Raw genomic sequence first — 21114 nt, forward strand, 5'->3', positions numbered from 1 at the left:
ACCCACAAGGAAGATCATCATGAGCCACAATGGCCAGGAACTAAGAAGAAGATAGGAACTTACCCAATCCCTACAGGGGAGATCGAGCGAGTCAAGCAATTAAGGAGTTTGGTAGAAGAGACCCAAAGGGATCTAGAGCTAGCATGTAGGCGGATCCAGATTACAGACACAGTGTTTTTTACGCAACAACAACCTCACAAAGTCCACAGACCCCTAGCCATACTTAGTGTCATCCAAGAAGAAAGTAACTTAAAGTCATGGGAAAGTGAGTGTACTCACTTCTTGTTGGAAAGAATGTTTATTGAGGGAATACTTGACCGTATTGAAGAAATGGGGATCCTATCTTCCCCACGTCAAGGGACTGAAGCCCAAAAGGTGCCATTAAATATTGCCAAATTGATGGATTTCATGGCTTCAGAAGTTAGAACCACCATCATGTCCAAACTATATGGAGACCCCGAGCTATTCTTAGCTCTTTGAGCTTTCCTCAATGGAGAACTGAAAGTTAAGCTACCACAATTTGCACAAATGGATGGAGCTAGGGAGATGCCAATAGAGGAGGAACACTTAGATCCACAACCCAACCTAGATGAGAACTCTCTTGTAGAAATACGTGTTAACAAGTTGGGACAATACTTTGAGGGCGATGAATCCAATGCGACCATACCAATCAATACCAAGAGATTAACTGTGAAGGGAATCCTTGATGGTGGCGCTGGGGTTAGCATTGTGACTAGAAATTATTGGGAACTACCTTCCAAAGATTAATAAACACCGCTTTTAGAGAATATTTGAGGGAGTTTTGTGAAGCTTTTTTAGATGACCTTTATGTTTATTCTTCTTGGAATGAACATCTATCATGTTTATGAAAAGTGTTTGCGAAGTACAGATTGTATGGCATCTCCTTGAACTCTTTTAAATGCCAATTTTGGGTTAAACATGGAGTCATTTTAGGACATATAATGTCCAAAAATGGGATTTCCACAGGCGAGATAAAAATTAAAGCCATTGCTGATTTGCCACCACCTACAAACTATAAAGCAGTTCAAAGGTTCATGGGCCATGTTGGTTATTACCGGCAGTTTAATTTAAACTTTGCCGAGATAGCTCGTCCTTTGTACAAGCTTCTTACTGAGTTCCACTAGACCGCTAGGTGTGACCATGTTTATGAGTCACTGAAAAAGAGCTTGACAAGTGCTCCCATTATACAAGTGCCCGATTGGAATGTAATTTTCCATGTCCATATTGACACATCAAACTTTGCTATTGGGTGTGTTCTAGCTCAACCAGGAGAACATAAATTGGACTATCCCATTAGCTTTGCATGTCGTCAATTGAATGATGCTGAGAGAAACTACACCAATACAGAGTGGGAACGTTTAGCTATGATTTACGCAATGAAGAAATTTTGCTACTACCTTCTGGCCAACAAGTTTGTTTTCTATGTTGATCATCAAGCCTTGTTGTATCTAGTAAATAAACCTTGTTCCACGGGAAGAATTACACGATGGTTGTTAATTCTTCTTGAGTTTGATTTCAACGTTGTGGTTAGACTTGGTAAAAGACATGTCATGGCGGATCATTTGTCTCGTATACCCAATGGTGAAGCCCCTACTGTAGTCGATGATGAATTGCCCGATACTTCCCTATTCCTAGTCGAGACCATACATGAATGGAGTGAGAAGATTGTGAACTTTCTAGTTAATGGTTTTCCACCCAAGGAGCTTCGTAAGGATATAGCTCGAAAACTATTAAAAGAATATGAACTTTATTCTCTAATTGCAGAACTCTCTGCAAGCTAGGGAAGGACGATATTTTTAGATGTTGTGCTCATGAGGATGAGTATTTATACATACTACAAGAAGCCCAAATGGGTATAGCCGGAGGACATTTCTCAGGGGAACTAACAGCTAGAAAGGTATTGCAATCAGGCTATTGGTGGCCAACCTTATTTAAGGATGCATCACTTTTTGCAAAAGGATGTGATGAATGCCAACCTTACAAGATCACACAACAAAAGGATAGGATGCCCTTACATCCTGTTAAAGTGACTCAACCATTTGAAAAATGGGGTTTAGACTTTGTAGGCCCAATTAGTCCGGCAGCTCGTAGCACTCAATCTCGATATATTATCGTTGCCACTGACTATGTGACAAAGTGGGCGGAAGCCAGGGCGACACATAAGGCCGATGCAAGGTCAACTGCCAAGTTTCTCTTTGAGAACATTGTTACAAGATTTGGTTGTCCCTTTGAGATTGTGAGTGACAATGGCACTCATTTTATAAATGGAGTGATAAAAGAACTCACTACCAACTTCATGATAGCTCACCATAAGTCCACACCTTATTATCCACAAGCAAATGGCCGAGCTGAGAGCACTAACAAGACCTTAATTTCTATCTTGACCAAAACAATCGAAGCTCATCGTACAGATTGGGATTTGAAGCTGATAACATCTCTATGGGCTTATCATACTTCATACAAAGTGGCTATTAATTGTACACATTCAAAATGGTATATAGCCAAGAAGCAGTTATGCTGCGGTGATCGAAGAAGGCTAAGGACATTCAATCTGAGATGCTCTTCCACCTGGACGAACGGGCTTCATCTCAATAGCTTCTGAGGATAGAATCTACGTCAGGAAGGGGGACATTAACCCTCATGGACACCCTATCACCTTCAACGAATGCATATTATCTATTAGATTGAATCATAGATCGGGCTTGCCGATCCAATAGGTGTGTAAATCGCCAATGAGAGGCGCACCACTTATCTTATTTTTAAAGGAGTTTTGCAATGACCGGCCATTGTGGGGCGCCCATGTGTGAATGGGCCAAACTCTTATAAAAGGTCCATTTGACCTAAAAATCCTCATTCTCTGAGGTGTAAGCGACAAAGTGTTCTTGCTCCATCTCTATTTCCTTCTCCTTTGTGTGCTCACAAGAGTGTGTGTATGTGTGTATGCTTGAGAGAGAGAGAGAGAGAGAGAGAGAGTGATCGAGCATTGCGGCGGCATTGACAGCGGCGAGGCAGTTGAGTGTGATATCGACGACGGCTCCTTCTTCTTCTCGACACAAGATCCTTCACAACGGAAGCATTGAGCGGTGAGTGACACACCCCCTACCCCTTCGAACTTGCTAGGATCTTCTAGTTGTATGTTTGCAACCTTACGAGGCTCGTACATAGTGCACAGGCAAGTTCCCAGCTTCGACACATATGAAAAAGCGTACACACTCTTCAACAATCAATATAATTAATGTTTAATCACATTAGGTAAAGGCTAGTTGCTAGGGATTTTATTGAAAATGCCTACACTAGATGGAGAATAACACCCTAGTCATAAAACCTAATGCTAATTAGCCTCTTAATTAGCTAGGAGAGTAGTGGCTCAAGGGAATTGAACTGAAGAACATGATCACACTAGTTAATGGAGAACTAATCAATGCATTAGCATGCTAAAGGGAATCTAAGGACCTAATTAGTGAGATTAGGAGATACTAATCTCTCAACCTCTAATACAATATGAAAGGATTAGGGAGGGTAAGAGAGAGAAGCATTTATGATTCTAGCCTGCTAATGACAAGCTTAATTGCAACAGACTACAGTAGAGTATAGGCAACCACAAACTAGCTTAATTAGACTTGGAGAAATGATTTACAAGAGTGCTCTTATATAGAAGAGCTAGGGTGTAGTACAAGGCTACTACAAAGTGTAGAACCTATCCACACCACCATCCACCTAGGCATCCATATGTGCCCTAGGCCACTTAGGCATCCTAGTAGACTAGGGATGATACACACCAAAGTATAGGCTAAAATCCAAAAATCCCAAAACAATCTCTCTCTCTCTCTCTCTCTCTCTCTCTCTCTCTCTCTCTCTCTCTCTCTCTCTCTCTCTCTCTCTACACAACACTACCTCTCCTCTTCTCTACATAACACTACTCTAATTTGCTCTACTCAACATAGATATGCACTCCCTCCCCCCCCCCCCCCCCCTCTCTCTCTCTCTCTCTCTCTCTCTCTCTCTCTCTCTCTCTCTCTACACAAATCTACTCTACTCTATCTACTCAATTCCTCTCCTTTTCATGCTATAGAGAAGCCAAAATTGAATCATGCCACCTTCAACATATTGAAGAGCCCCTACCTAATTGTTTTTTTTGTTGTCTACCCCACATACACATGACATGTCCTCACTTAGCCATCTTAAATCACTTTTTACATCAATCCAATTGAACCAAATTGCCTCCCTACACCAAATTTTGTTCACAAATCTGAATAATAATTACCACAATGTCGTGGGCTTCTCTGAAGAAAGCACTCCATACCTAGCTAGATGTAGTTGAAGTGCAAGGGATTAGTTCCTCTGCCTCCCTCCCTCCCCTCTCCCCCCCCCCCCCCCCCCCCCCCCCCCTCTCTCTCTCTCTCTCTCTCTCTCTCTCTCTCTCTCTCTCTCTCTCTCTCTCTCTCTCTCTCTCTCTCTCTCTTAGAGGGCTCCTTGGACTATTGCCCTCTTTCAATCTAGGTTTGCGATCCTCATTAGATGCCCTAGTTGTTCCTTTAGTCAACCACATAATTATCTTATCCTCACTACCTTAATTAAAATTCATAGCAATCCCTCACCTCTCTTTAGTTGTTGCATTCTCTTCCATCACACCACCATCACAAGCATGACATATCTTTAGTTGTTGCCTTCCCCTCCCCATTTCACTACCATTGCCAGCCAATATCACATCCTCAACCTCATTTGATGATTTGCTAATTCTTTGTTGCTCCTTGCTCTATGTTTCTTTTTCCATTTGAAAGCCGAAGAAGCAAAAGATTCCTCGATGAGATGTCAAATGTGGTCTTTCATGCCACATGTGTAACATCTTGCTTCTTGCACGTACGTTTTTGCTTAGTGCTACAACACACCTCTTGTGCATCTCCTAGACCCTCTCTCTATTTTGGGACATACCCCAATTGCTCCCCTTGCTCGTCTTGCCTTCCTAGTGCTATAAAATTATTTTGCTAGCCTTCCTTTGAGAACTCTTGCTGCCTGCCCCCTCCTCTCTCTCTCTCTCTCTCTCTCTCTCTCTCTCTCTCTCTCTCTCTCTCTCTCTCTCTCTCTCTCTCTCTCTCTCTCTCTCTGTGTGTGTGTCTCTTTGGTCTCAACTTTTTCCTATGTCTGTCATGCCTTACTAGTGCTTTATACTTGGCAATTAGTTTTCATTTGTGAGTTCCATATGTGTGTGCGAATGATCTATGTGCATGCTCCAACTTGCTACATTGACAACTCACAAATGAAAACTAATTGGTAGGTATAAAGCACTCGTAAGGCATGAAAGACATAGGAAAAAATTGAGACCACAAAGAGAGAGAGAGAGAGAGAGAGAGAGAGAGAGAGAGAGAGAGAGGGGGGGGGGGGGGGGGGGGGAGACAAAGACTAAGTTAGGAATCTTGAGATTGAGCTTGAGCTTGAGCTTGCATGGAGTTTTAGATGTGTGTGGATTTGTGAGTTGTTTGTGCATGCACTACGTCAATGCATTAGTTGTGCTTCACCACACAATCATGTGGCTAGTAGACCATGTAGAGAGAGAGAGAGAGAGAGAGAGAGAGAGAGAGAGAGAGAGAGAGAGAGAGAGAGAGAGCTAAAATAAGTGAGGATGGGAGAGGAACATGGTTTAGTATATGCTAGTGAGCAGTGGGGGTAGTGAGATGTACACATGAATCTCAAAAAAGCCCAAATTCACCGATAAAGAAAAGTGCAATTATAAGCTCATGGTGGTCAACCACAATAATAAATATCCATCAGTCCCACCATGCATACTATTGATCATAGTCTACAAAATTTCCACTAATGTTATCAATGCCTGATAATTTTGGGTGTACAACCCAAATATGAATATGTGCTCTCACACACATACTCCATACACATGAACACAAGGATACGCCCATATAAAGCTTTGCAAAGTCAATTTCTCTCCCTGCTCTAGAGGTGTGAAGTGGAACACTCAGTCATAATGGAGGGATTTTGGCAATCTCTCTTCCCCCACATTCACTAAGAAGACTAAGGAAGAGATTGAGAAGCTCAAGGAAGTTGAGTTCATCTACGAAATAGAACACACTAATTGGGTATCACCTATTGTGGTGGTGCCAAAAAAGAATGGAAAACTCAGTGTGTGTAAACCTCAAGAAGGCAATGCAGCCACCATACTAGATATTTGGAAATCTCAACAACATATGACATTTAAATCGGGGCAGTACTCAATGGAAATACCGGTTAAATGCATGATGGGCCCTCCGATTCGATACAGTGAAGGTGGACAGAATAAATCGTTGGCAAAGAGGGACTGCACTTGTACAATACCACAATGAAGTCCGATACAGTGAAGAACCCTTTAGCTTACTAACCATCCATGGAGCTGAGGCTGCCAAGTCTTACTTATGCTCAGTAAGCTCTAGATTGATAAACAATCTTGTTAGACATAAGAAATCCATATAACTCATGTCATAAGTAGAACGTTTCTTCTAAACAAAAGTCTCATTTGATAAACGAATCCTCGATCCAACCATGAAATTGGATTGATAACTCTTAGCTTAGATTTGCTTGATGGATCAAATTAATAGCCATGCTAAGAACCCAGCAAAAGGATCAAGAAGTTCTTGAAATTGTCACGTTAAACATGCATAAACATCTTGCCGTCCCATTCCACCAAAAGGGAAGACTAATTTGGAGTGAACTGAAAAATTATGACCGGCATTGGTGCATTAGTGATTTGTGTATTTTGCACACTGCTTTGTTTACATCCATGAGTGGAAGTGAGTCATACTACATCTTGGGTGCAATTTGCAAACAATCCGAAAATAAAAATTGTGCACTATTGTCCCACACTGCCTGTAAGGTGTGAGCTTTGTCCTAGAGTACTGAAGTATGAGTCAAGGAGAGAAAAGGTAGAATTATCCCACATGCAGTGGTGCAAGCCTATGGAGCTACTTAAAGCTCATTTCATGAATGAATAAACCAAGTCTATTTTGCATTACATCTCCCTTGTTTATGGTGATCTTGTGATGGTTTAGCAAATACTCAAGATCGTGTTTATGAGTCCAAGTTAATTGATCTCGGAACCTAATTTGCTTGAGTGATAAACTAGCCTACACACACTCAGTTGTGTGCATGATGTTAATCTTCCATCCACCCTAGCTAGCACGATCTCATTCACTTCAAGTGGCATCAGAGCGTCAGGTTATGTTAGCTAGGTTTCGTTATTATGCATTTGCGTGTTAGTATGATTAGCATTCCTTAATCATCATTGGCTAGATCTATTAAGTTTGCTCTTCTATTGAATATCTCATGTCTAATTAGTATTCCATTGGCTAGCATGAGCATGTTCTTGAGTTAAAGACTCTTGGACCACTACTCATTGGCTAATTGGAAACTTAATTAGCATTAGAGTTCATTAATTTTCCATTAGAAAGTTGCATTTGCATTTTTGGCAAAATTAGCATTTACAATTGGTGTGTGTGCATAACCCATCTCAAGAGCTTTCAATCATGCCCATACACAGAAACTTTGAGCTAGATTTCATCAATTAATGCCTTGAACAAACTTCAGCTTGTCAAGCTCCATTCTCTGAAATTCTTGCAGCTGAGGATCTTGTGTGTGTGTGTACACCTACAAGGCATTTAATGCCCACCCTCAACCTTGGTGGGAACCCCCCAACTTAGGAGGAAAAAGACAAAGGGACGCTGGCACACAAGGCGGAGCCCTGCCCGCTTACCCGCGTTTGGTCGGAATATGCCCGTCCTGACCCCGCTGCTCAAAAACCTAACTGAGTTGCTCGAAGACTGTCTGTCTGTCCGTTTTTACTAGGAAAGCCGTCCCACGGCTTACCATTTGGTCCCCAACTCGCCAAGCACCATCCCACTTGCGAAAGGGTAGTCCCACAGCCTTGCCATGGTTTGAGCAAGCATCCAAAGCTCCCTGAGGCTTCATCAAGGTACACTTCCCTTGGGCCACAAGCAACTTCTTCCCACGAGCTTCAAGGCAATCCAAAGGGGAGCTACATCAAGCTTCACCATCAAACTTCAAAGGAATCATCAAAAGCGAAAAATTCCAAGAGTTTTAACAAGCAAATTCAAAGAAAGACCAAACCTTTGTGAAGAGGGGCTTCACTCTAGTGAAGAGTAGCTTCACAGAATCAAAGGAATTCTCTCTCTCTCTCTCTCTCTCTCTCTCTCTCTCACACACACACACACACACACACACACACACACACACACACACACACACATTTAACTCCAAAAACTTTGTAGCCGAGAAAAACAATTTTACAATGTATGATTTTAATATCTATTACCAAAGATATGTGCAATTGTGAGGACCTTAGACACTCACCATAGGGAAATTTGGGAATTTCAGTTCAGGGGAGGGAAAATCAGCAACAACATTAGCATCCGCGTTACTTTTTGCATCAGTAATTTTTGCATTGTACTTGTTTTCAATAAAGCTCAAGAAGCCTAATTGCACCAAAAAAGGGGGAAAGAAGCACTTGTTTGAAGGGGAAGACCATAAAGTAGTTGAAGACAAAGCATTGAATGAACCAAGAGCAAAGTAGACATTTTTCAAGATTGTGCTCTGTTGAAGATGATGAAACAGGAAACAGAAGGAAGACAACAACTAAGAGTAGGAAGAAAATGGAGAATGAGAAGACACAGAGCTTGCGTACGAGATCTCTGTAGTCTCTCTCTCTGTATTAGAATAATAGAGTATACAAACTCAGAGCTACAAAACTTATATGAAACCCTAAGAGATAAGGTGTCCTTTCACACCAGATGTCCAGGGGGAAAAACCCAGTGGGAGAAAAGTACCCCTGGTGAAGCGCGTATACACACTAACACTACTACATGTCTACAAATCCCCCCTGTAGTGATAGTGTGAATCCGTACAAGGTAGCAGATCATCATGTGTATGAAAGTAAGCCCAAAGCTTTTCGGAAAGCTTCAAACTTTTCTCGTGATAACGCCTTCGTAAATAGATCTGCAATGTTATCCTGTGTAGGACACTAAGTTAGTGTGATCTCCCCTGCATGTAGCCTTTCCCTGACATAGTGGTAGTGAACCTCTATGTGCTTTGTTCTTGCATGAAATACTGGATTCCTTGCAACTGCCATAGCACTCTGACTGTCAGTGAAAATGGTAGTGGGTGCCTGTTGACACTCACAAAGATCTGCCAATAACCTGCGTATCCATACACAATCAACTGTTGCCGTGAAAGCTGCCCCGTACTCAGCTTCACAAGTTGATGTAGCCACTTTGGGTTGCTTCTTGCTTAGCCAAGATATACATGCATTTCCCAAGAAAAAACAATTGCCACTTGTGGAATGTCGTGTGTCAAAATCACCAGCCCAATCTGAATCGCTATAACCAAGAAGCTGCATAGAACTGTGCTTTCCATACATATCCCCCCTTGGAAAGAACATGGCAAGATTAGGGGTACCTGAAAGGTAACGAAGTATGCGCTTCACAGCCTGCCAATGATGCATACCTGGGCTGTGCATAAATCTGCTTGCTTGTGAAACCCCAAATTGAATGTCTGGACGAGTGTTGCCTGCCAAATATATCAAGCAACCAATGGCGCTGCATAAGTATGTACATCAAAAGGTTCTCCAGCATCGTGCATGCTCAACTTTGATCCAGTTTCTACAGGTGTAGAGATTGGTTTACAATTTTGCATACCAAACTTGTCCAAAATTTTATGCAAATATTTTGCCTGCAACATGTATATGCCATCCTCTGATTGCACAAACTGAATACCCAAGTAATAATGTAGCAAACCAAGATCAGACATCTCAAAGGTTTTTCTCAAAGCATCTTTAAACGCTTCAATTTCATTTGCATTATTGATTGTAAGAAGCATATCATCCACATAAAGTGTTAGCATAATGAGAACTCCATCTCTCTTTTTGACATACAAAGTACTTTATGTTGGACTATTCTGAAATCCCTGGCCAATCAAATAAATATGTATCTTCTCATACCATGCTCTTGGAGCCTGTTTGAGACCATACAAAGATTTACGCAATCTACATACCTTTTGCTCTTGACCTTTTACAACAAAACCACTTGGTTGACTTACATAAACTTCTTCCTGCAAATCACCATTCAAAAAAGCAGTTTTGATATCCAACTGATGCACTTTCCAACCATGATGAGCAGCAATTGCAACTAGTGATCTAACTGTGGACGCACGAGAAGTAGGAGCAAAGGTTTCATCATAATCTATGCTTTTCTGTTGCGCATAGCTTTTTGCCACAAGCCTTGCTTTGTACCTGTCAATAGTACCATCTTGTTTCCTTTTTACCTTAAAAACCCACTTTGTACCAATAGGCTTTTTACCTGTAGGCAAATCCACTAGATCCCATGTATGATTCTTATGAATAGAATCAATTTTTTGCTGCATAGCATCTTTCCACTGAACACACTCTAAAGCTTGTTCAAATGAATCAGGCTCATCTGCATCACAAAGAGTGCTAAAGCAAACCAAATCTACTTGCTCTCTGCCAAAAGTAGTACCAGCACGTGTTTTTCGTGGCAACGGTGCATCCAACTTGCTATCCTGCAAAGTTTTCTGAACCCATTTAGGCAAGGTTCTTTCTTCCCTGAGAACTTCTTGCTCTTCACGCACAATTTCCTCTACATCATGAGGTGTCACATGCTGATCAAAAGAATGATCAAGATTATGAACCTGTTGTGATTCTTGATTCTCCACAAAAGAAGGAAGCAAACCTTCAAATACATCATGTGTCTGCATATGAGGTACATCAAAAGCAACCATAGGTTGAGCAATAGTTTCTGCAAAAATTACATCACGACTTTCAAAAATCTTGTTTGTAGCAGGATTGTAAAGTCTATAACCTTTACTTCCACTACTGTACCCCACAAATATACATTTGATTGCCTTATCATCAAGCTTCCCACGTAACTGCTGAGGGATGTGAGCATAAGCAAGACAACCAAAAACACGAAGATAACTGACTGAAGGTTTTCTGTCATACCAAGCTTCATATGGAGTAATGGTCTTCAAGGCACGAGTAGCACACCTGTTCAAAACATGTGCTGCACAAGCAACTGCCTCCATCCATAGCTTATGAGGCAAACTCTTAGCCTTGAGCATACATCTAGCCGTCTCCATTAAAGACCTGTTCTTCCTTTCTGCAACACCATTCTATTGTGGTGTGTATGGCATAGTGCATTGGTGTTTAATGCATTTCTTTCCCAAAAAATCCTTAAATGCACCTGACATGTATTCACCTCCTCGATCGGTACGAAGAGTCTGTACTTTGTAACCTGTTTCATTTTCAACCATGGCAACATAATGTTGAAAAACTACAAACACGTCTGAATTTGCTTTGAGTGGATACACCCAAAAAAACCTGGAAAAGTCATCAATGAAGGTCACAAAATAAAGGCCGTTTTTCCAAAGATGGCGTCCTCATAGGACCACATACATCACTGTGTACAAGCTGCAACTTTCGTGTCGCTCTAACTAAACCATCCTGCGAAAATGCAAATCTGTGCATCTTTCTAAGAACGCAACCTTCACATACATGTCTTGGTGGCATCTCCAATAAAGACAAATCATGCACCATATTATGACGTTGTAAAGTCATCAAACTGCCATAACTAACATGCCCGAATCTAGCATGCCACAACTCAGCATCCTACATGGCCTGAGTCTTTGTTTCTGCAATACATACCTGAATCTGCTTTTCATAACGATCTAGCACAAATAGTCCATTTTCCAGCGTACCTGTAGTGATAACCATTCTCTCGATCTCGTACAACACATCTGTCATCCTCAAAAATGACCCGAAGACCATTTTTTGCAAGAGAGGATACAGACAACAAATTCTTCTTGATCCATGGAACATATAAGACATCTGGCAAGCATAAATCTGAACCATCTGAAATGGTAATCAAAATCTTACCAACGCCTTTGATTGGATAAGAAGCATTATTTGCACATGTCACCTTCTTTCCTACTGGAGCTGCATCCAATGAACAAAACAAATCCTTCCTTGAAGTAATATGCCTGGATGCACCACTATCAAAGTACCAAATCATTTGTGTCTTGTCAACACTGTAAGCAGAAAAATCTGAACATACTACAAAAGCATAAGAATCCTGCACAAAGTTTGCAGACTCTTCTTTAGGTGTAGAAGAATCACCAGAAGCTGAAACAACCAAACTTGACTCTTTCTTCTTTTCTTTAGCAATTCGCTTTTTACACTCACTAATGTAGTGACCAGGTTTCTTGCAGTAGTGACATTTACCTTTCTTCTTGGACTTGTCGGAATCACCTTTAGACTTCTCTGAAGATTGTCCTGCACTAGACTTGGAGTAATAAGCACTCTCTTTACCCTTGTTTTTGTTCTGTACAACAAGAGCATGATCCATACCATCCACTTGTAAAGACTTGTTCTTACGTGATTGATCCTCCTGCAATAGCAAAGCCACTAACTCTTCAAAATGAAGAGGCTCAGGATTAGCTCGCAAAGACAGAGTCAAAGAAGTCTGAAAAGTCAAATAAGATGGTGGTAGTGAATTGAGTGTTTTGGAAACCAAATCCTTCTCTGGAATCACCTCATCAATGCTAAGCAATTGCTCTTTAAGATCCCTGATTTTTGTAAGATGCTCGACGATATCGTCACCTTCGTCCATCTGTATTTTGTCAAGTTGTTTCTTCAAAAACTCTATTCTGGCAGCGTTTCTTCCTCCAAACATAGCTTGCAGAGTGTTCTAAGCATCCTCAAAAGTTCTGTAAGATCTGATATGTGGTGTGATTGTCCTCTTTATGGTTAAGGCAATCACAGCCATAGCTTGTGCATCTTTAGTATCCCATCTCTTTTGCTCTGGAGTGACTTGTGAGGGTCCTGCACCAACAACTGCACCACGACCAGGCGTGGCAGGTACAATGCTACTTGGACGAACTTCATCTCCAGATACATAATCCCACAATCCTTTAGCAACCAAAACATTTTTGGCCATAAAAGACCAAAGAGAATAGTTGATACCATCCAATTTGTCTTCAAATGTAAACGCACCAAAAATCTCTTTCTCCGTAGATTGAGCCATACTGTGGATGCACACAAGAGAGCAAAAGAACCTCCAAGAGATTCACAAATCTCCTCTCCAATACAAGCAAAACTCTACACAAAATCTCAGCACAAAGCTAAGACAAGCTGCTTCCCAAAAGAACTGTTTACTTGAAGAAAATCTGTCAAAAAGCACACCCTCTTGATCTAAACGCCTCCGAAAAGTAACTTCTGCTACGCTGCTCAGAACAAAATTCTGAGGGCTCGAACGGCTTCGAAAGGGGGGTAAAACTCCAGGTCACTTATTCAGAATACTCCCGGAACGTCGAGGATGCTCCCCCGAGCAAATTTTTCGAAAACTGTCTGAAAACTGCGATTGCGCGCGCGGACGCGAAAACGCAAGTAGAGGCTTTGGAAATCACCTCGCTCTGATACCAATTGTTGAAGATAATGAAACAGGAAACAGAAGGAAGACAACAACTCAGAGTAGGAAGAAGATGGAGAAGGAGAAGACACAGAGCTTGCGTACGAGATCTCTGTAGTCTCTCTCTCTGTATTAGAATAATAGAGTATACAAACTCAGAGCTACAAAGCTTATATGAAACCCTAAGAGATAAGGTGTCCTTTCACACCAGATGTCCAGGAGGAAAAACCCAGTGGGAGAAAAGTGCCCCTGGTGAAGCACGTATACACACTAACACTACTACATGTCTACATGCTCTTGGATTAGAGCGTTGTTTTTTTGGCTCCTGGATAGGAATGTTATGTTGTTTGCCTCCTGGACTGGGAATGTATGTTGCCCGTGCTACTAGATTGGAGTATTGTCTTTCTTCATCAAGTTGTAGAGTCCAAGTTAATTGATCTTGGAACCTAATTCACTTGAGTAATAACCTAACCTACACACACTCACTTGTGTGCTTGATGTTTATCTTTCATCCACCCTAGCTAGCACAATCCCATTCCCTTCACTACCAAGCTGGCAAGGTGTCTTGTCATGTAAGACAACCTCATCCCAAAACTTGGCCAGTAAATGTGAAGCTTCTTGACCTTGGAACATAAGGGATCGATGAACGCAAGAAACCATGGGAACCTTGCGTCAAGCAAAAAGCCATAAAACTTCAAACTTGAGGCCTAAAAGAGTAGTTTGTCTTAGCTATATGGATTATAGTTCTATAAACTCCTAATAGACATACATTAGTGGCTAAAGGTGTGGCATTGGAGGAAGAGGTTGTGGCATGACATAGTGTCACCAGGAGGTGTATTTTTCCTGTTGCCTTCAGTAAATACGTACTATATATTTTTATTTATTTTTATTTTTACTTGTTTTCCTCGAAACCCTTGAAAAGGTACAAGTGGACATTGCATGGCCAGTGTGAAACGACTGTGATAGGTTTCTTACATTGGGAGTCTGGGTCAGTCAGTCTGGAATTGGTCACGCTAGTTAGCATTGAATTTTGATGAGTATGGAAGCCTCTGTGCACCAAATGGAAGTCTGGGCACTCGTCAGTGGGAACTAGGGAATTAACTCAAAGAGGCAAATTGGACACTTGGCAGAAGGAGAGCAACCTGCAGGATACCTCAGTAAGAGAAGGCGCACATTTGAAGCTGGGGTTGATTTTTGCTCATTAAAAAGTGACCTGCAGTGTGTGTGAGAGTAGTGGGTGCAAGTCTACAGCTTTAATGGAAACCTTGCCTTCTCCTTTGCCTCATGTAGCGCGATGACTTGCTCTCGTGCATCTTTCTCCCCTTTGGCACGTATGGTGTCGCACTAGTTGGGCTACTCAAATGAATATGTACAGTTCTGGGATTTACGCACGTTTGTCAAGGCAAGAGCCTTCTGAACTAGAACCGGATTAGCTAATTGCTAATCCCCCATAGGTATGCACAGTTCCATCGTGAAAGATTGCCGCGTGAAAACTTGTCCAATTCACAGGGAAACTATCCCATTGCGTGCGGGAGCCTTTGGGACACGCGTAGGTGTGTTCGCTCCGCTAAAAACAATCCGAAATAGGGAATTATAACCTACTGTGTCTGCAAGTTTAGGGTTTCGCACCTAAACTGCAAGGGAACACCAGGGGAGCCTCGTGAGAGCTTTGGGATGCGTGTACAGGCTTTTGGACACCCAACAGTGAAAAACAAAGAATTACAGCCCGCTGAATTTCTACGACAGCTCACCAGAAAGCTTCCAGATAGCGAGGGAATCTGCCCTAGACAGGTACTTTTGATCTGCAGGGGTTTTTGCGCCGTTATGTTGTTGAAATCAAGTCAGAAACCTGCGTTTTCAGCCCTCAGCTTTCACAAGCTTTGTGAAAGCTTGTACTAAGTGGTCAGATCGTCTACCTTAAATTGAATAAAGAAATACCGAAAGGGGCGCCAGTCTTTGGGGCCTACAAGGCGTCGGTCTCGTGTCCGCAATGACATTCTAGTCGCTGGACGTATCTGTGTTCTCTTTCCTTCTCAGTGCTCTGTGTAAAGTTAACAGGTAAATGAAATAGTACCGCCCTATACCTTGTACAAGCCGGTTATACATAGTCCTCACAAAGACCAAAATTTGCCGTAAGAAAATGCTACATAGTCGTGAGTGATACTTACCTAAGCATGGTAGCATAAAGCTGATGCAACCTGGGTGTGATGCTGAAGGAAAATAATCAGCATACTCTAGGTATTCCCCAGAACTTCGTTTGACACCATGCATACATTTGCATGACTGCTTGAACTCGGGCACACCCACGTCCATTGTCTTTGCTGGACACTAACTTTCGGGCCTCAACATACATAGTGCTCAAACTATCGAGCGTATCCTCCTCATGCATCAAAGCTCTCGCAATTGTTTCTGTACAAGAACTCTCATCATCAGCATTACAAAGCTGTAAAATACATTGTCCCCTGGCATGAACTTGGTATCTTTGCAGGATACATCCACTTCACCAACTACGATGGTGGCTCCTCACAGAAAATGATACTATATTGTGCATCTAGAACTTAATAGTGCTGTTGTCCTTGCCTGCTTTGGTTTGGCTCATCATTGGAGCTCACATCAGTCAATATCGCATACTGGCCATCATTCTCTGCTTCATGCACAACATAATTGAAAACGGACTCTCATTCTCACTGAAACCATACAAACAAATACTTAGATCAGTCACAACAAAAGTGATGCCCACATCCACCTTGTCCAATATCAAGCTGGCTGGTCATCTTTCCAAATGGTTTCGTTGTAGTTGCTTCCGAGCTCAGTATTTTTGCACAGAGAACTGGGCACCCATGTATTCCCATCAGCCTCTCACTTTGTTTCACGCTAAAAATCTGGAACAATGAGCTGCCTCATCCTCAGTGTCCTTGGAGACTACTGCACTCTTGCTATAACCAGAATAGGCTTGCCAGATAATCATCTCAGATAGCAACCGTTTATGATTTACAGTTTTGAGCTTGAAGAACATAATCACTTCAGGAAACGATGTGAACTGAGTTTAACAACGTCGTTTGCTGAGTCGCCAGGAATTAGGCTCATGATGCCAATCATGAAGTGGTTGAATGCGCTCTTGTCGCTTTCGCTTGCTAAGCTTTGTAGGATCAGACACTTTGAAGAACTTGGGTGCCAGCTCTACCAGCCATTTTGGATCAACAGCAGTTACTTCCTTCATGTACTCCTTCGTGGTCATAACAAGTTCGTGGTAGATGACCCGATCTGGCTGCCTATGAAAAAGAGCACTACTCGGATGAATATAGACAGGTTGATTTTCTACTAGTGTTTTGTAACCTTCTTGTGGATCTTTTCGAGCCACATGGAAGAAAAATCCAGCAGCAATCGCTCTCCTGATATTTGTAGGGTCCTTTCCTGCGCTCACAACATTGAGTTTATACCTGTCCATGATTGTGCAGAGTTGCTTATGCACATCCTCGGCCCTTCTCAAGGAGCGCAATTGCAGAAAATTTTCATGACACCAGGGGGCTGAAAAATTCTTTGCTTTCCATGCCTCATAAACAGCTAAAAGAGTCAAATGGTCTCCTTCTGGCTGAAAAAAATTGGCCCTTTTCTGGTCAGATTGCACCTGCTTGTCGCGAGGTCGATAGAAGATGTTTTGAGCTGATAACATTGAGATGATCCTTAGAACCTCATCACTGCAACCCAGTTCTACACTTGCAAGGAGCATTTTCGATAAAGGAGGTTCCAGAGGGAACTCTGCCATCTTCAATCCCAGCCTGGTTAGAAGGCCTTCTTCATCCAGTGCTCCTAAGCTGTAGAGTTGCTCCATGGCTGAGATAAGGGATTGTGGAGGGGGTGGATCCATGAAGTCAAAAGCAAGCAAATTATTAACACCCATGGCTTTCAATTGCAAGGCTGTATAAGTAAGATTAATTCTCTGAATCTCGGGCACAGTTGTCGGTAACAACTCATTCTCGTATGCTCTCTCAGTGTACAAACGATAGCACTGCCCTGGTCCTGTTCGACCTGCTCGGCCTGCTCTTTGTTTTGCTGAGGCTTGAGAAATGGGAGTGATGACTAACGAATCTAACCCGAGTTTTGAATTATACACATTTTGTTTTGCAAATCCTGGATCCACCACAAAACAAATGCCATCAATGGTTAGAGATGCTTCTGCAATGTTGGTGGCAACAACCACCTTCCTTGCTAAAGGTGGTGCCCGATCAAAAATTTTGGTCTGCATATGACCAGGAAGGGCACTGTAGACCGGAAGTATGATGAGTTTTCGAACATCAGGAGGAAACCCCTTCATTCTTTTGTATAAAATCTCGCAAGCTGTATCAATTTCCTCCTGGCCTGTCAAAAACAGAAGTATATCGCCCTCTTGTTGTGCAGTCAAGTGGATCTGCATCACAGTAATAATTGCAGCATCCAGATAGTCAGTCTCTGGCTGCTTTGTGTGGAAGATTTCCACAGGAAAAGTTCTGCCTGGTATAGTAAAAATTTTGCAGTCAAAAAAATACCTTGAAAATTTCTCAGCATCCAGCGTGGCTGAGGTAACAATGAGGCGCAAATCTTTGTGCTGCTTTACTAGATCCTTCAACAGCCCAAATAAGACATCAGTATATATCGTCCTTTCATGTGCCTCATCAAGCATGATGACAGAGTAAGATGAGAGGCATTTATCCACAAGAGCTTCCATTAAAAGCATACCATCTGTCATATATTTGATCACCGTATCAGGTCCTGTGCAATCCTCAAACCTGATCGCATAGCCAACCTCTTCACCTAACCTGCAACCAAATTCTTCTGCCACCCTCTTAGCCACCGACATAGCTGCAACCCTTCGTGGTTGAGTGCAGCCAATCTTGCCCTTTGTTGTGTATCCTGCTTCTGCAAGGTACTGAGTAACTTGTGTTGTTTTACCTGAACCCGTCTCTCCAATAACAATAAGGACCTGGTTATCACATACTGCTTGAAGTAGTTCATCCTTCAGCTCATATATAGGTAAGCCCTGCCTCTGTTCCTGGATTGAAAATTTTGAGCTTTGACCAAATGTGGGGGCTTTTCCAAATGCATCCTTTTTCCAATCAGGCATATCATAAGCAGAAAGCCCTATCCCACGAAGTTCCTGTGCAAGTTGTCTTTCATTGGGTCCTGACATGGGATCTTCCCAAGAACGATTCAGATCCTTAGGAATAGAGTCAAGCGTAGATCTTACCTGATGCTCCCGCAACTCCCGCTTCTCTTTGGCTAAAACAGCTTGTGTCATTGCAGTTCTTTGCAAAGAGCCTTCTGGATTCTTAACAATCCTCATAGGAGACAGATCGCTAGAGTGCCTTGTTTGTCCTCTTAAGAAAGAAGGTTCATCCTCGTTTAACTCAATCTCAAGCTCCTCTTCAGTCCCTTCATCTTGATAAAAGGGTCCTGTTCCATCATTGTGAAATTTAAGGCATTCCCGCCCATCCAAAACTCCTGCTGCAAGCAATTGCTTGGCTTCCCATCTCTCAGGTGAGGTGGGTCGTCTTAATGAGGAACCATACTCATCTTTTTCTGGTATGATGATACCAGACAGACATTTCCGACCAGTTAGCAGCCTATTCGACATGCTCCGAGGGTTAGATTCTTTAAAAAAGCTACGTTTATCTCTTCTAGCCTTGTGTTCTCTTTCTGAGTCTCTAACATCCTGCAACCTAGTATGATTGGCGGGCTCGTTTCGAAGTTCCTTGCCCGTAGCTCTGTCGTTAGCGACACAGAGGCCATGGTGAGCAGAAAGACCAGGTTTTGAATTGTGGGTTTTGGGCGGCAAGACGGCATAGATGCTGGCAAGTAAGCTTTTGACAAGGTAGGCAGGGAGCTCCATGCCGTGTTCTGTAAGGGTTTGGGCGAAGGTTTCCTGCTCGCCGCTGTGCTGCGCAAGGTAGATGATAAATTCAGCTACGACTTTGTGTGAGAAGCCCATGTTTGCTTCCAGCTCTGTGCAAATCTTCGAAACCAGGGAAAGATAATTGAGTGCCTTCATCCCATGACCATCGTCTGCTGATTTCTGTGCGCAGACCATTTCTCTCTACTGTCTCATAATTCCCATGTGTGTGTGTGTGCGCGCGGCGCACGCGAGCTTGTTTCTGATATGATTTTATAAAGAAGAAGGTACGATAAAAGCACTTTGCCTTCCCCTCCACGGCTCACTATTTTGCCTTGATTGTTATTCAAACCGTCATATCTAATGTGTGAACTACTCGGCAATCTCTCAATCTCTCATCTACTCGGTCGACTCCCGTTTTATTAGCTAGAATCTTGGCAGATTCCATCATTTAATGTCCATTCCGTTGCATTAAAAGCGACGATTGAGCTCGCATCAGAGGTGGCGATCCAGCTGATGACCCTCACAGTCATAGACACTGCATCGCGCGAGGCCATGTGCCAACTACTTCGCAAAAAGCTCTTGAGCAGGTCGCCTTCGCCCCCTGCTGCCCACACATGTACAAGCTCAGAGCACACATGCGTGCTTGAACATGGTGAGCTCGGAGCCATGTTGCATCCATCTGGTGCCATCTACATGCCTTGCCCCTCCTCTGTCTTGCTCGTAGACCTGCAAGCCAAGGTCTGTGCCTTCTTGGTTGACTGTCCCGATGTATCAACATGCAGCAAATCTGTTTCTACCCAACTCATCTCCCCATCACTGACTATGGCATGCAGACCAGCACTCCCTTTGTATGCAGTTGTTTGCCATTTCCTCAACTTTCGGTGGCCTCCTCATATGCAACCAGCATGCACATTCTCTCGCACATCTAGTCTCCTCATGAGCTCCATCACCTTCTACTTTCAAAGCCTGCACAACGCGAGAGAGAGAGAGAGAGAGAGAGAGAGAGAGAGAGAGAGAGAGTGTTGTGTGCTCTCTACACAATACCAAGAGATGCCATTTGCAAGTTCATCTCTCTCCTCCATTTATCATCAGCAACGCCCTCTCGCCCCCGTTCCCCTCGCTCGCTCTGTTGCCCTACACACCCTGCCGTCCTCTCCCTTCATCTCCAAATCGATGCATGCCATTATCTGCCCTGGTTTACCCTCCTCTACGAATTGACATTGTTGGCACGTATAAGGCCCCACATCTCTTTCTCCTATGCATATCAATGCGGGTGATCGATTGAAGCACCCCTTGTTCTTCCTCCTTACATCTCCTACTTTCGCATCCCATTGAGTGTCATGTTCCTCTGTGCTCCTACCTCCATGTCCAATGTATATCTGTCTCGCAATGCGGACAGAATACAGATAACCGACCTGGGACTTGTTGCTGGTGATGGTAACCACATAGCAATCTGTGAGAGGACAAAAAAAATCTCCCTCTCTGCGCATTGTCCCACACACCTCTCCCTTTTTCCCTCACCCTGTTCCCTTCGACACTTGTGCATATATTGTACTCCTCCTTAGCTACCTTTCCCTCCGTAGGTCATAATCATGCCCTGACTATTGGCTCTGCTCAATCGCCTCCATGCATGCTCTCTCTAATAGACGTACCAGCCTTCTGTGTCACATGCGCGCACACACACACACGCACACAGGTGTGTGAAAGAAATGCACAAAAAATCTCGAATCCATAATGACGCATGTCATT

At 42.8% G+C, this 21114-nt stretch overlaps 1 pseudogene; it reads right to left on the reverse strand.

The window, feature by feature from the left end:
- Nucleotides 1–16449: 16449 nt before the first annotated feature.
- On the reverse strand, nt 16450–20872 carry LOC147460332 (putative pre-mRNA-splicing factor ATP-dependent RNA helicase DEAH5 pseudogene; annotated as a pseudogene).
- Between the last annotated feature and the right edge of the window lie 242 nt (nt 20873–21114).

Source organism: Adiantum capillus-veneris, chromosome 4 (genome assembly GCF_014529385.1).
Source record: "Adiantum capillus-veneris isolate H3 chromosome 4, ASM1452938v2, whole genome shotgun sequence".
NCBI classification, from domain to species: Eukaryota; Viridiplantae; Streptophyta; class Polypodiopsida; order Polypodiales; family Pteridaceae; genus Adiantum; species Adiantum capillus-veneris.